The sequence below is a fragment of the Podarcis bocagei genome, assembly GCF_964188305.1.
Source record: "Podarcis bocagei genome assembly, chromosome: 10".
NCBI lineage: Eukaryota > Metazoa > Chordata > Lepidosauria > Squamata > Lacertidae > Podarcis > Podarcis bocagei.
Window position 1 is genome coordinate 57,586,629 of NC_138135.1, and position 14,174 is coordinate 57,600,802.

At 41.7% G+C, this 14,174-nt stretch overlaps 1 protein-coding gene across 2 annotated transcripts in view; it reads right to left on the bottom strand.

Annotated features, from left to right (window-relative positions):
• Positions 1 to 14,174, bottom strand: part of TFEC (transcription factor EC) — a 129,790-nt gene that overhangs the window by 29,862 nt on the left and 85,754 nt on the right. The window lies entirely within an intron of this gene.

Sequence of the window (14,174 nt, forward strand, 5' to 3'; positions counted from 1 at the left end):
TCCCTTTTCTTTTAGTAGGACAGCTAAGTTGGCATTTGAACTCAATTAAGTACTTAACTTCGCGTGGTCATGTCATTACTGAAACTGGGCCATAATTTGAATCCAAGCCTTTAGCTCTCAAGCATAACAGTTTATCTATCCATCTGAACTACCTCAGATCAATGAAACCAAAACTGTATGCATTTATCAAAACTGAAGAAAACACTCACATGTGATGGGGTGTGTGGGTGTGGGTGTGTGTAACATTCTACAGTGAAACTCAGATCCAGACCATTATGATCTCTTTCTTTTTCAGAACCACCACATGCGGTTCAGAGATCACAGCTAAATGTCAGAAACATGTGCAACCAATCCTCTGCATGTTTGCACATTCACTGTCTCAAATGGAGGCTCCCTCCCTAGTCAGTGCGCAGCTTTAATCTTTGCCTTTTGGGTACTATATTTGTCTTGACGTAAGAGACAAATTACTGTAAAACTTTTGCAACATCTCCTGCCTGCATGTTTTCAGTTTCAAATTTTCTGTAGGTCTCTCACACTGTTAGGACTTTTCCTCCTTTACATAAACAAAAAGAACTACAAATGTGTTAATATACATAAGAATAGGAATCTTTGCTAAAAAGCTGGCATTTTGTACAATGAAGACATCACATTTCAAACTAAGGGAAAGCAGCACACATCTGACAAGCAGCTAACCTCTTCAAAACATTTGGTTGATCTGTTAAGTTCCTGCTTGTTACAAGCAGCACAGCAACTAAATATAAAATATGGGAAGTTTTCAACGTTATCTGGATCACCAGAACTAGAGCTATGTATGCTTTGCAACAAGGATAATAAATTTGTGTGCCACCCATCATCCTTGGCCATTGTTCGTACTGGCTGGGGCTAATGGAAGAGTCCAACAAAATCTGGAAAGCCACATGTTGCCCATCTGTGTGGTACAATGATAAACTACAATGGTACCTCGGGTTACAGACGCTTCAGCTTACAGACTCCGCTAACCCAGAAATAGTACCTCAGGTTAAGAACTTTGCTTCAGGGTGAGAACAGAAATCGCGTGACAGCAGTGGGAGGCCCCATTAGCTAAAGTGGTACCTCAGGTTAAGAACAGTTTCAGGTTAAGAACATACCTCCAGAACGAATTAAGTTCTTAACCCGAGGTACCACTGTAATTCCATTCAACAGCAACATTTGATTTCCCACAATATGTGATTTTGAGGCTTGTGCAGGACCAGGCCGGAGCTGGACTTTTTCATTCCAAGTAGGCATGCAAGGAACTGTGAGAAGTGCATGTATAGACTTTGCCGCTTGTGGGAAGCACAAATTCAGAATGTGGACCTTAAGGATCTTCCAGGCATTCACATAAGGAAACTCATGCAGGAACAGGCTAAAGGACCACCCAGTCTATCATCCTGGCCAACCGATGCCTCTGGGGAGCCTGTGAGAGATACAAATACACAACAACACTTTCCTCCCTTGAGATTCCCAGCAGCTGGTATTCAGAGGCCTACTGCCTGCAGCCGCAATATCCTCCAATATTTTGCCTCATCCTCTTTTAATGCCATCCAAATTCATGGCCATCACTATATGGCTTAGCTAATTTATGACTAAGTAGCCATTCTTGCATAATGCTGGTGATGTGGGAATTGCTAGGGTGACCAATTCAGAACCAAATTCACTCTGAATGGAGGCAGGCACTGACACTGCTGGGCCTTTTCTGACTTTTAGTATCTATTGGTTTAAATTACAACAATGGTACCTCAGTTTTTGAACGTAATCTGTTTGGGAAGTCCGTATGCGTTCCAAAATGTTCAAAGACTGAAAACTGAAAGTGGAAGCCTCAAAATGGAAGCCTCAATACAGAAAACTCAAAACGGAAGCTGCTTTTCCTGTTTGACTTCTGAGGTGCATTCGAAAACCAAGGCATTTACTTCCGCGGTTTTGGCATTCAAGTTCTGAAACGTTCGACTACAGAGGCATTCAAAAACCCAGGTATTCTGTTTATGTGTATGTGGTTTTATTGTTGTGTTTTTAATGCCAACTCCGTAGAATCATAGAATCACAGAATTGTAGAGTTGGAAGGGACCCTGAGGGTCATCTAGCGCAATGCAGGAATTTGCACTGTACACCTTTCATTGTATGAAAATATTTTAAATAAGTAAAACCTAAAGGAGGTGGTAATGAAACCTTTTCAACCTGAAGAGACTAGATAGTAGTCTCTTGCACACCCTCCAATATTTCTCCGATGAAAACAGGGACGTCCCATTCCATAATGATAATTTTACTATTTACAGTGGTGCCTCGCAAGACGAAAATAATTCGTTCCGCGAGTCTTTTAGTCTTGCGATGTTTTTCGTCTTGCGAAGCACGGTCCGTCGCAACTGCGCCTCTTCAAGTGGCTTTAAAAAAAAAAAGCGCAAGACGTTTTCGTCTTGCGAAGCAAGCCCATAGGGAAATTCGTCTAGCAAAGCAACGCAAAACCGAAAAACCCTTTCGTCTAGCGAGTTTTCCGTCTTGCGAGGCACTCGTCTTGCGGGGCACCACTGTATACCTCACACCTCTTACTAGGTTGCCCCAGCTACTTTGGGCAGCTTCCAACTTATATAAAAACATAATAAAACATTAAACATTAAAAAAAAAATCCCTACACAGCATTGCCTTCAGACAGCTTGAGGGTCAGATAACTCCAACATTTCTCCGACAAAAATAGGGACATCCTATTTTCCTAAGGAAAAGTGGGACATTCTGGGATCAAATCAGAAACTGGGATGGCTTATCTAAATCTGGGACGTCCCTGGAAAATAGAGACACTTGGAGGATCTGCTCTTCTGAGGAACTTACACCAAATGTTAGGAGATGCTGCTTACAGCACCATATCAACTCACGTGATCAGCCTATAAATTTTATAGCTGATTTTTTATATATAAAAAACCCGTAATACTTTCTTTTCTCAAATCTTTACTCTGAAGATAGAACTTCCTTTATATTCATCTCAATGAAGAGCAATTACCGAAGAACACATCTTGTCCTGAAGAAAAGTTACTATGTGAAGAAGCTTTGAAGTTAAAACAAAACACTCATGTGACATTAAATATAGTCTTTTACATTCAATTTAACCTTTTGACATCATACTCTTCAACAAATTTTGAACAAAGGGAAGCAGATTCAAGCAATAACTATTTTCATGGTTTCCCCCACACGCCACCCCTTTTTACTGCATAGGCCACTCAAAATGTATTATTGAGCTGTCTATTTTAATACCAACATCCTAAAAATAGTCTGCATCTGTAAATGTGTGTGCATGTGTAAGAGAGACACACACAGAAAGAGAGAGATTCTTTATCTATCATAGCTGTTAGGCATTATTAAACCTTCGTCTATTATAGCTCAAGCAAGGAGAGCTATCTTTAGATGTCAAAATCCGTACAGTGCTGCTGTAAGACCAATAAGCCAGCACAAAAAGCCAGGGTAATGATGAAATAGATAAAGCGTTGGACTTGGACAGGGCAACCGGGGTTCAAATTCTGCTTGGGCTTACTAGATGGCCTTGGGCCAGCTACTGTTTCTAAGCCTAACCCATTCATTTTTGCATTGCACTGGCCTTCAATCATATCCCAGAAGGGAGAAAACGAAATTAAGGAGCATTCAGCTATGATTAACTCAGAGTAGAGCCATTGAAATTAATGGAACAAACTTAGTCCCATTTACTCTGAGTAAAACTTAGCTGAATGCCACACTTAATGCATCAGTGTGAACAACACATAATTAAACTGCATGCCCACAAGGTCACAAAGGCAGCACAAAACAGTAAAAAACATTACAGTGGTATCCTAAAAGTCTGAGAAAATGAAAAGATATACAGTGGTACCTCGGGTTACATATGCTTCAGGTTACATATGCTTCAGGTTACAAACTTCGCGAACCCAGAAATAGTACCTCGGATTAAGAACTTTGCTTCAGGATGAGAACAGAAATCGTGTGGCGGCAGCGGGAGACCCCATTAGCTAAAGTGGTGCTTCAGGTTAAGAACAGTTTCAGGTTAAGAACGGACCTCTGGAACGAATTAAGTATGTAACCAGAGGTAGCACTGTACAGGAAGCTCCAATGGTTGTTTTTTGAGATATCTGCTATTAGATCAAAATATGGCCTCTTGTTTAGCCATAGCTGGTTCCAAACCCTCAATATGATAACCCTGGACAAACTGGTATTCTAAGCCTTTAGTGAATTTCAAACATAGCTGAGAACTTGCTAACTGTAACTGCTAGCTTATGCATTAAAAGGAACTGCTAAAGTAACGATCCCGTATAGGGTTCAGATGAGCTCACCTCTACAAGGCACAAGAATCCCTTGAAAGTCAAGGCCATTCCATTGCATCCTGACTTTCTACCTGCCCATTGGTGAATCACAGTGACATGGATCGTGGACATGAAATCTTACACATATTCCTAGCACACCTGATGAGTTGTACCAAAGTGTATAGCCAGAAAGCAAGAAACATGTCATGTAGATGCTGATCTATATGGTGATGGCAATGCATACACCGACTGAATACATTTAGGAGTAATGGGTAAGGCATACTGTAGGATGCATATCAGAGGACTAACTGGATAGAAGACAATTTATAGGAGACTAATGGAAGATTTGAGAGCCAGTGAAGGGCCACGACTGAGGAGATCCAAGTTCAGTTACCCCCATTCAGCCTCCTCACTTGGTAGTCTTCCCTGAAGGAAGTGCAGGATAAAAATGTAATAAATAACAATTACCAGAAAGCTGTTCTTAAATATGTACTCACTGGTATAAACAATCTTATAGCTTGTAATTTCCATGTAGGCCTCCCTGATAGAGATAAATATCATTACAGTGATAACTTGAATGGGGCCACACAGAAGATGGAAATGCCCTCATAAAGTAAGCAATAAGATTGTGTTCCTTGTACGAACTACATTATAATGAGGCAACGAGGAGATCAGATTTATGGTAAAGAGATGGGTTGAATGACACAGCAGTTGTTTCCCTTTGGCTGGAAAACCCCCACAAAATTAACACACAGCAAAATACTAAGAAAGGGATCTTGATGTTAAAAATACATATTTGAAATTGTGGCTTCCCACAAATCCCACTAAACTACAAGCCAACTAACTGAAAAAATGAAAAGAATCAGTTGGTTTATTTTCAGGCATTTAAAAAATATATATATAAAGTTTCATTTCTGCTTCAAATCACTTCATTCTATAAAGCAGCAGCAAAAGAGCATTTTGAAAGCAGAACTTTTATCTGAAGTGACTCAAAGCAACGTGAAAAACAAAATAAAAACCTCAAGCACACTAACTTCACAAAGATCAATGTCCATAATCCCATTAGGCCTCTTTGGGGATGAAGGTTTGTGGATTACAGCCCTATATCTAGTAGATGCCTACACTATTCGACAAACTTGTAGCAGTTTTAATTGCCACAGCTTCCTCTTAAATAATCTTTGAAACTGTAGCCTGGTGACACTGCTACAACTATTCTGTTCAAAGACCCCAAACTATAATTCCAAGGGGTCCACTGTGAAGAGTGGATGATATCAAACTTGAAAGTCTACAGCTTGGGATATTCCTCCTTTTGCAGATATTAAAGCAAGTACTCATTATTTATCTTCCTTTGTAGTAAGAGTCCTAATCTAGATATTTTCTTCTTTAAGGTTTGCAGACGTGTGTACTGTATAATCCATTGACAACCAACCATGCTTAGTGGGCATGGAATATGGGTTGACTATTGGGGTAGGAGCCATAAACAGAATGAAGTACCCTGAAAGAAGACATAGCTGGCTGAACATGAGAAATCAGCCCTGCAACATTTTGTTACACGCCCCACTTGTTTACATTACAATCACTTTATATCCCACACTTCCATCTGAAGTACTTTGGCATGGAAGATTTTATAGACAGCGGAGAGGACAATATAGATTCCTATGGCACACAATAGCATAACTACCATAGGGCAGAACAATAGCCCTCCAAGTCAACCTTCTAGAAAGGAGCAGAACCATTCTCCGTCCCATATGATACCTTGGTGAATAGTATCAGAAGCTACCAAAACATCCCAGAGAATCTGCAGGGCCACATTATGCCTCTCCTTGTCCCATGGTAGATTACCCACCAGGATCTCCAAGGCAATTTGCGTACCAAACCCAGACCTGAAGTGAGACTGAAATGGATGCCGATCATCAGTATTTCCTACACCCTCAGCTCACTTAGCCACACAGCTGCCAGTTGCACAGGTGGTGAGAGAGCCTGAATGTGGAAGCCGTGTTCCATGCCTTCATCCTTTTGCTGAGCCAGAGATTGATATATGCAACTACAGTGCCATTAACATGCCATAAATGTCCTGACATTTTAGTTTCCATACAGCAGGCGCTAAAGATTCCTGGTCTGGTAAGCTAGCCGCGATCTTAAAGCAATGGGAAGGTTTGTGTTAGTTGCCTTCGCCTGAACATGCAAAAGATTAAAGTGTGCAAAAGATTAAAGCAAGAGCTCATATGCAAACCCCACCCCCAATGTCCCCAGCTGTTCTTCAAATCTTTGGTCAATTAGCACAAAGATCTGGACAGAGTTTTTCAGCACGTTTGGTTGATCACCTGAAGATTGTGTGAGGGGATGCACGAGAACTTGCATGCAATGTCAAGATCAATTCTCTATCTCAGATTTAAGCTTGAAACATAGGGCAAATGCATTTACGCACTTCTTAAAAAGGGAAAAAGAAGAAGAATTAGTATTCTGTGAATATCTACCTTTGTAGGTTAACACAATATCACAAAACTAGCATTATATCATGGAATAAATGGCCAAGCAACTACATTTTTTGAAGCAACTATTCGGATATAAATTTTGATCTATTTCCATAGTTCACCACATGCTAGAAAAGTGAAGGTGCAATCCTATGCACAGTGACCTGGGAGTAAGCCCCACCGAACTCAACTGAAATTACTCTGAGGAGATCTTTACAGGACTACACTGTGCGTAGGAAGAGGAACCCCTTATTATAAACAAAAATCCCCTGCAAAAATGCCAGAAATAGCAACGCAAATAAAAAACCATAGATCCTAAGATAAGCTGAGTATAAATTCCACAGAATTTACCAACCTTATACGAGACCAGCATTCATGAAAGATACACACGTTTATGAGCAATCATTAAAGACATATACACATCCTTTGCCAACGTGGTGCCCTCCAAATGCTTTGGACTACAACGCTCACCAATCCCAGCCAGTACTCCAAGAGCAGCAGCGGCAGTCAAAGGTTTTACTACATTATTTCTCAAAAAAGAGGCAACAGAATGCCCAGGTTTTTTGTTTTTCTTAAAGCGGACTTGCATAAACTGATTTTGTTCGTGCCACTTAACTGACAGCCAGAAGCCACGATACCTCGGCAGCCTGGTTACCTACCAGCATTTATTGGATGTGAGCAATTTAAATAATCGCCCCTGTAAAACAGCACCACCTTGCAGACTCCTGTTGCCAGAATGAAAGCAGCTTGCTAATGACAAGTGAGCAAGGGACAGGGCATTAAATATTTGACAATGAATAATGTATGGCTAATTAGTTTGTGTAAATCTGGAGAGAGAAGAAAAGGAGAAGTAGCAGACGGAGGTAACTTCCTGAACTCTGGCTGGAATTTTGGATAAAGAAGAAGAAGTGACACAGCACTTTCAAGGGGGGCGGGAAACTTCTCCAGTTACCAACTGAAGAAAGGATGGTGAATTAACCCCAAATGTAAAGGCATGAATGCACATGTTATTGCTTTTATTTATTTGTCCGTTCACTGTGTATTGATTTATTTTCACACAACTGCAGCATTTGATTTGCAAATCCTTCACAATCCCTTTCTACCACTTTCCCCCTTTATCCCATCCATTCATACTCAACCACAGCCCAGCACATGCCCACACATAAAAGCATTATTTAATCGCCCAGTTACATTATTTGTTTGGTAACTGTACATTGTAGAAGAAGGGACCAAAACTTTTAATCTGATCTATGCTGAATTATAGAGGGACGCAGGTGGCGCTGTGGATTAAACCACAGAGCCTAGGACTTGCTGATCAGAAGGTTGGCGGTTCGAATCCCTGCGATGGGATGAGCTCCCATTGCTTGGTCCCTGCTCCTGCCAACCTAGCGTTTCGAAAGCACGTCAAAGTGCAAGTAGATAGATAGGTACCGCTCCAGCGGGAAGGTAAACGGTGTTTCCATGTGCTGCTCTGGTTCACCAGAAGTGGCTTGGTCATGCTGGCCACATGACCCGGAAGCTGGACGCCGGCTCCCTCGGCCAATAAAGCGAGATGAGCGCCGCAACCCCAGAGTCGGTCACGACTGGACCTAATGGTCAGGGGTCCCTTTACCTTTTTTATGCTGAATTTTGAATCATGGTGCTGGAGGAGACTCTTGAGAGTCCTGTGGACTGCAAGAAGATCAAACCTATCCATTCTGAAGGAAATCAGCCCTGAGTGCTCACTGGAAGGACAGATCCTGAAGCTGAGACTCCAGTACTTTGGCCACCTCGGGAGAAGAGAAGACTCCCTGGAAAATATCCTGATGCTGGGAAAGATGGAGGGCACAAGGAGAAGGGGACGACAGAGGACGAGATGGTTGGACAGTGTCTCGAAGCTTCCAACGTGAATTGGACCAAACTGCGGGAGGCAGTGGAAGACAGGAGTGCCTGGCGTGCTCTGGTCCATGGGGTCATGAAGAGTCGGACACAACTAAATGACTAAGCAAACAACAACAATGGTGAATTAACTTCCTGTGTATAAGAATGAAAAAATAGATCTATTGCATATTACCAGCACAATTCAGTTAGGGCTCATGCACACACTTTCCCCTGGGAGAACCTGCGGTTTAGCTCTGGATTGGAACAAATGGCAATTGGGTTTTTTCCAGATTACCATTTGTTCTGATTTAGTGCTAAAAAGTGGGTTTTCTAAGGGAAAGCAGCTGGGCAAAGGCAAAGCCACTAGAAAGCATCGGACAAGTGGAAAACGACTTGGACTCATGCTTTCTACACATGGTGCAAGTGGAAGTATAGACAAGCCCTCAGTTTATCTAAACCAGTGTTACCCAAACTTGGGTCTTCAGCTGTTTTTGGACTACAACTCCCATTATCCCTAGCTAGCAAGGCCAGCGGCCAGGGATGATGGGAGTTGTAGTCCAAAAACAGCTGGAGACCCAAGTTTTGTATCTAAACCAAGGGTGGGGAACCTGCAACCCTACAGATGTTGTTTATAACCTACCCTTCACCAGAAAATCTCAGAGCAGGTTACAGCGATATAAAATGCATCATAGGAAACAATTTAAAACAAATTACAACCACAACTGGTGTGTAGCTGACACTAGTGTCTAAAGCATCTGAAATAGTGTCTCCTCTTGGATGTTAAGAACAGCCAGGGAGGACCCTCTTGGTGGAAGTTTGCAGTTTCCAAATCTTCTTCCAGGGCAACTGAGCATAGAGTACATGCATATTATTCTATTATATTACATAAGTTGCTTTGAGATTACTTTTCATTTTAAAAAGCAGCTAATAAGTGCCTAATAATAATAATAATAATATCAAATGTCCGTAAAGAGCTGCATCTTCAGCATACAAGCTATACATTGAAGGTACCAGATGCAATACTATGGGGATATAATTTTACAACTTAGACTCAGCAGGGGGACAGTCCACTGTCCCTCAGACCTTGTGGGGGGCCGGACTATATTTTTGAAAAAAACATGAATGAATTCCTATGCCCCACAAATAACCCAGAGATGCGTTTTAAATAAAAGCACACATTCTACTCATGTAAAAAAATGCTGATTCCCGGACCAACCGTGGGCTGGATTTAGAAGGCGATTGGGCCGGATCCAGCCCCCGGGCCTTAGTTTGCCTACCCATGACTTAGAGGCTGCCACAAAGAATACTCTTTTCATAGTCACCCTCCCAAAAAACTTATGAGGGTGGTAGAACTACCAAGAGCAGCAGGGAATCAGGATACTTTGATAGTTGTGTTTATAGGTGAATACCAATAAACAACAACACTCAGCACATTGGCTAGGACATGCTACATAAGCATGACTAAGGTTCCAACTACTTCCTACTCAGCTCTGGAAGTAACCACATCCAGAGAGCGGAGGGGAGTTTCTTCTAAAGACTAGGCATGTTTGTTAAAGAGACAGACCAAACACACTGCATCTGCTACCAAGGATTTTACTTCTGCCTATGGGCAGTAGGCCTGCCAACTTGGGGAAAATATTGGGGAGGGCTGGTAAGCCACATTCCACATAATCGATCACAGACATAGTTGACATGCACACCATTTGAATGGCGTCAATTTTAGGGTGGGGGCCTAAAAGGATGTAAGAAATGCTATTTTAACTGCTCTCACTGGGGAAAATAACTCCCTACCAGATGAAAGCAAGATTTAACAGGGAAGAAGGTCCCCAGATACAATGCTGACCTAGGTTCAAAGAGATGTGGGTTCAAGTTCTCACTCTGGCACAAAATTTACCAGTTCACTGTACTCAAGTCATCAGGTCTCTTTTATACTAACTGAGGATAAAATAAGATCATCCATATACCACCCTGCGGTCCTTGGAATAAGTCTGAGATACAAATATAGATAGATGAGTAATGCATAGTACTCTGTTCTGATCACAAGAGCTTAAAATATGGTACAAAGTGATATGTCCCAAAAGATAAAAGAAATATCACTACTATGAACTTCAACATTTCCATTGTTACTTGAAGTTCTGCCTCTCCTGTGTTAGAAACTGAAATTTCACATGTGACAAATTAACATTTCAGTCTCCAGGCTACCTAAACTTAACTTACATTTTCAATTCCTGCAGCACGACTTTCATGTTAACGACTGAAGTTTCATTTTCACTTCCAAAGGTTCTGCTCACATTGCTGTAGACATTATTTTTCTTCCCCTTCACAAAAAACCATTTTAGTGCTGTTGATTTGACATTTGTGTTTGACAAGAGAGCGAATAGATTGAGATGAACTCTCACACCAAAACACTTCGCCTTTTGCCTGAAGAAAGCCTTCATAACCTCAAACAAAAAGAATAGAGTAAATGGAAAATGGCTGAGCCACTTTAGATTTGTAACTGGCATGATCATATCTCCTAGAAAATCTTTCCTGATCACCATTTTGAAAAGGAAGTACGGTAGGCAAGGAGGAATAGGAAGTTACCATCCTTCACAGTTATGTTTCATTGATTTCTAAGCATGCAAAACTGTGACTTGCTGTTGAATGTACTGCAAAAGACAAAAATGCATATCGATAGATAAACTAGAGATTCCTCAGAAATTCCTCCATTTGAATTTATCCGGAGATTTTAGGATTTTAAATTATAGGTGTTATTTATTGAACTGTGCCAATGGATTAAAAATCCAATAATAATCCACTTTTTATTTTCAGGCTTTTGTGCACATGCAGTTTCTCACTGCTTTCAGTTCCTCCTGTTCAGTTTCGTCTTTTAATTTTGTCCAATGTGCAGATGTACTTTTGTGCATTGATAAAACCCTTCGAGGAAAACACAAACTTCATCCAGTGATGTGCATGGTTGCATCAAGAGGTTCATTTTAGGAAGGGTTTCACCAGTGTGCGGAAACACGTGAGCACAAAGGTAACTTTGAAGTAGGAAATAGATGTGAATGAATGGAGGACCTAAAAATTTCAAAATTCTGCATTTTAAATCAGAAGAAAAGCATCTTAGAATATGGACCAAGTCAACTTACAAAACAACAATGTAATGTAAGTTGAAAATCTATTAATCTCTTGTAAAAAGTAAGTCAATTAAATTAATATCTTGTGTTCAGGTCATAGCTGACCCTGGCAGTGCAGGTAGCTTAAATGACAGACTGAATGTATAAGAAAATAATCAAAGCAGAGTTCATGAGCAGAATTTAGGAAAGAGCGAGTGGACACATGTAACTGCCACGTCAACTAAATCATGAGAATTGGCAGCATTCAAGTAATTTGATGTTCATTCATCATAAAAGAGATCATTATAATGGTATCAGAAATATAGCATATTTGCAAGCACTGCTAGTTCCTGGTTGATACTGCAAATCCTATACTCCGCCATTCTGTTGACATTTCTGTATGCCACCAGAAATCTCTCCCATTTGTGAGATGGTTCAGGTGTTTGAAGGTACCTCTCTCAACAAAGCAGTGCCATATCCTCACTTGCAGCTTCCCATTCTTCTGGTTTTATTTTTGTGCCCAAGAGCTCCTTTTATTAAAGACATGCATACGTATCTTCTCTCGCATAACTGTGTATAGCAGGGATTGAGCACCTGTCATCCTCCAGATGTGGTTGGACTGCAACTCCCATCATCGCTGATCATTAGCAATGCTGGTTGGTGGGGATGGGAGTTGGAGTCTGTCAGGGAACTGCCATCAGCTCAGAGGCGAGAGGTGGAAGAGCAGTTGTGTTACAGGGAGCCTCCAAAGATTGTGCGAAGCAGCTCTTCCACCGGTGAGGAGGGAAGCCACACCTCCAGTGGGAAAGGGATGCAGGCCTCGGAGGATGCTAAAGAGAGCTGCGACACAGAGCCTGAGCAAAGCGAGGGGGAGGCAGGTACCCCTTTGCCCACACCCTCTCTGCGCAGTCAGTTTAAGTGCAGAGAGCAGAGGAGTAGGATGGGGGTCAAAAGACTGCTATGCTGGGGAAAGTTTAAGGACCGCCTACTCCCAGATTCTGCTAGCGACTGAGCAGACATAGAATTGAGACGCTCTGCACAGTGAATGTTTTGGACAGATAATAAATCCTTGAAAAGACCAGTGAGAGTCTTGCCTGTTCGCTCTTGAGCAACCACGCCGGCACACATAACAGCGAACAACATTAGGAGTCCAGTAGTTACCCTGTCTCTCGCATACAATAGACTTCATGCCTCCGTGATTTAAAAATATGTAGAGATTAACCTGTTTAATGCTCTGACCTATAGGTTGTTAGGAATTATATTTGCACAAAAGTTCAGATTTCTATTTGTTATGGGAGTACCCTAACAATTTTGACAGTCCTGTCGGTTGTTCTGTGTGGCTCCATCATCATCATCATATGTAAAGGATGACATCTGATGTGGATGACAAATGTAAACAGTTGCAGGAGACATTTTGCTGAGTTTCTATGGGTTTAGCTAAAAGAGAGAGGAGAGCATATCCCTTGCCCTTTGCCTTTTTACTGATAAAACATGATGATTTTACCCATAGCAAGAGCTGTCTCGCCTGCTCATGTTTATGCAAAATAGGAAATTTTGGAGGAGGAGGAAGAAGAAGAAGTAGTAGGAGAAGAAACGAACACAGTAACATCAGAAGAAAATATCAAAGGGCCTGTCACAACATCTTAAGGCTTTTATCAAAGTAGTGAGGGAATACATTAAAGCAACAATATATGTAGCTTACATGTGACAAGACTACCAACTCAGCCATATGTTTGATGAACATAGGTGGGTACAGGATTAACATGCGTGCTTTGTTTGTGAGCCAGGCTCCAGCTGTCGGCTTACAACTGAGGGGGGAGAAAACTGGCAAAAAGTTTGAAAGATAAAGTTTTCAGCCAATATACTTCATTTTCTACAATTTTACAGCAGTCAGACAGAGAGAATGTATTACAACAAGCCCCTCACGGCTTTCATCTTCCAAACACAAAGCTCTGTTTGAAGTTTAAATGCCACCTTTAAAATAGATTTGTATTCAGGACATTGTGCAAGAGCATGCGTAAAGGTAAAGGTAAAGGGACCCCTGACCATTAGGTCCAGTCATGGCCGACTCTGGGGTTGCGACGCTCATTTTGCTTTATTGGCCGAGGGAGCCGGTGTACAGCTTCCAAGTCATGTGGCCAGCATGACTAAGCCACTTCTGGCAAACCAGAGCAGCGCATGGAAACGCCGTTTACCTTCCCGCCGGAGCGGTACCTATTTATCTACTTGCACTTTGACGTGCTTTTGAACTGCTAGGTTGGCAGGAGCAGGGACCGAGCAACGGGAGCTCACCCCGTTGCTGGGATTCAAACCACCGACCTTCTGATTGGGAAGTCCTAGGCTCTGTGGTTTAACCCACAGCGCCACTCGCATCCCTAAGAGCATGCATAGATAAGCACCAAAGTTTTTTCTAAAGCAATACCTAATTTGATATGCAAGACCCTGTGGGA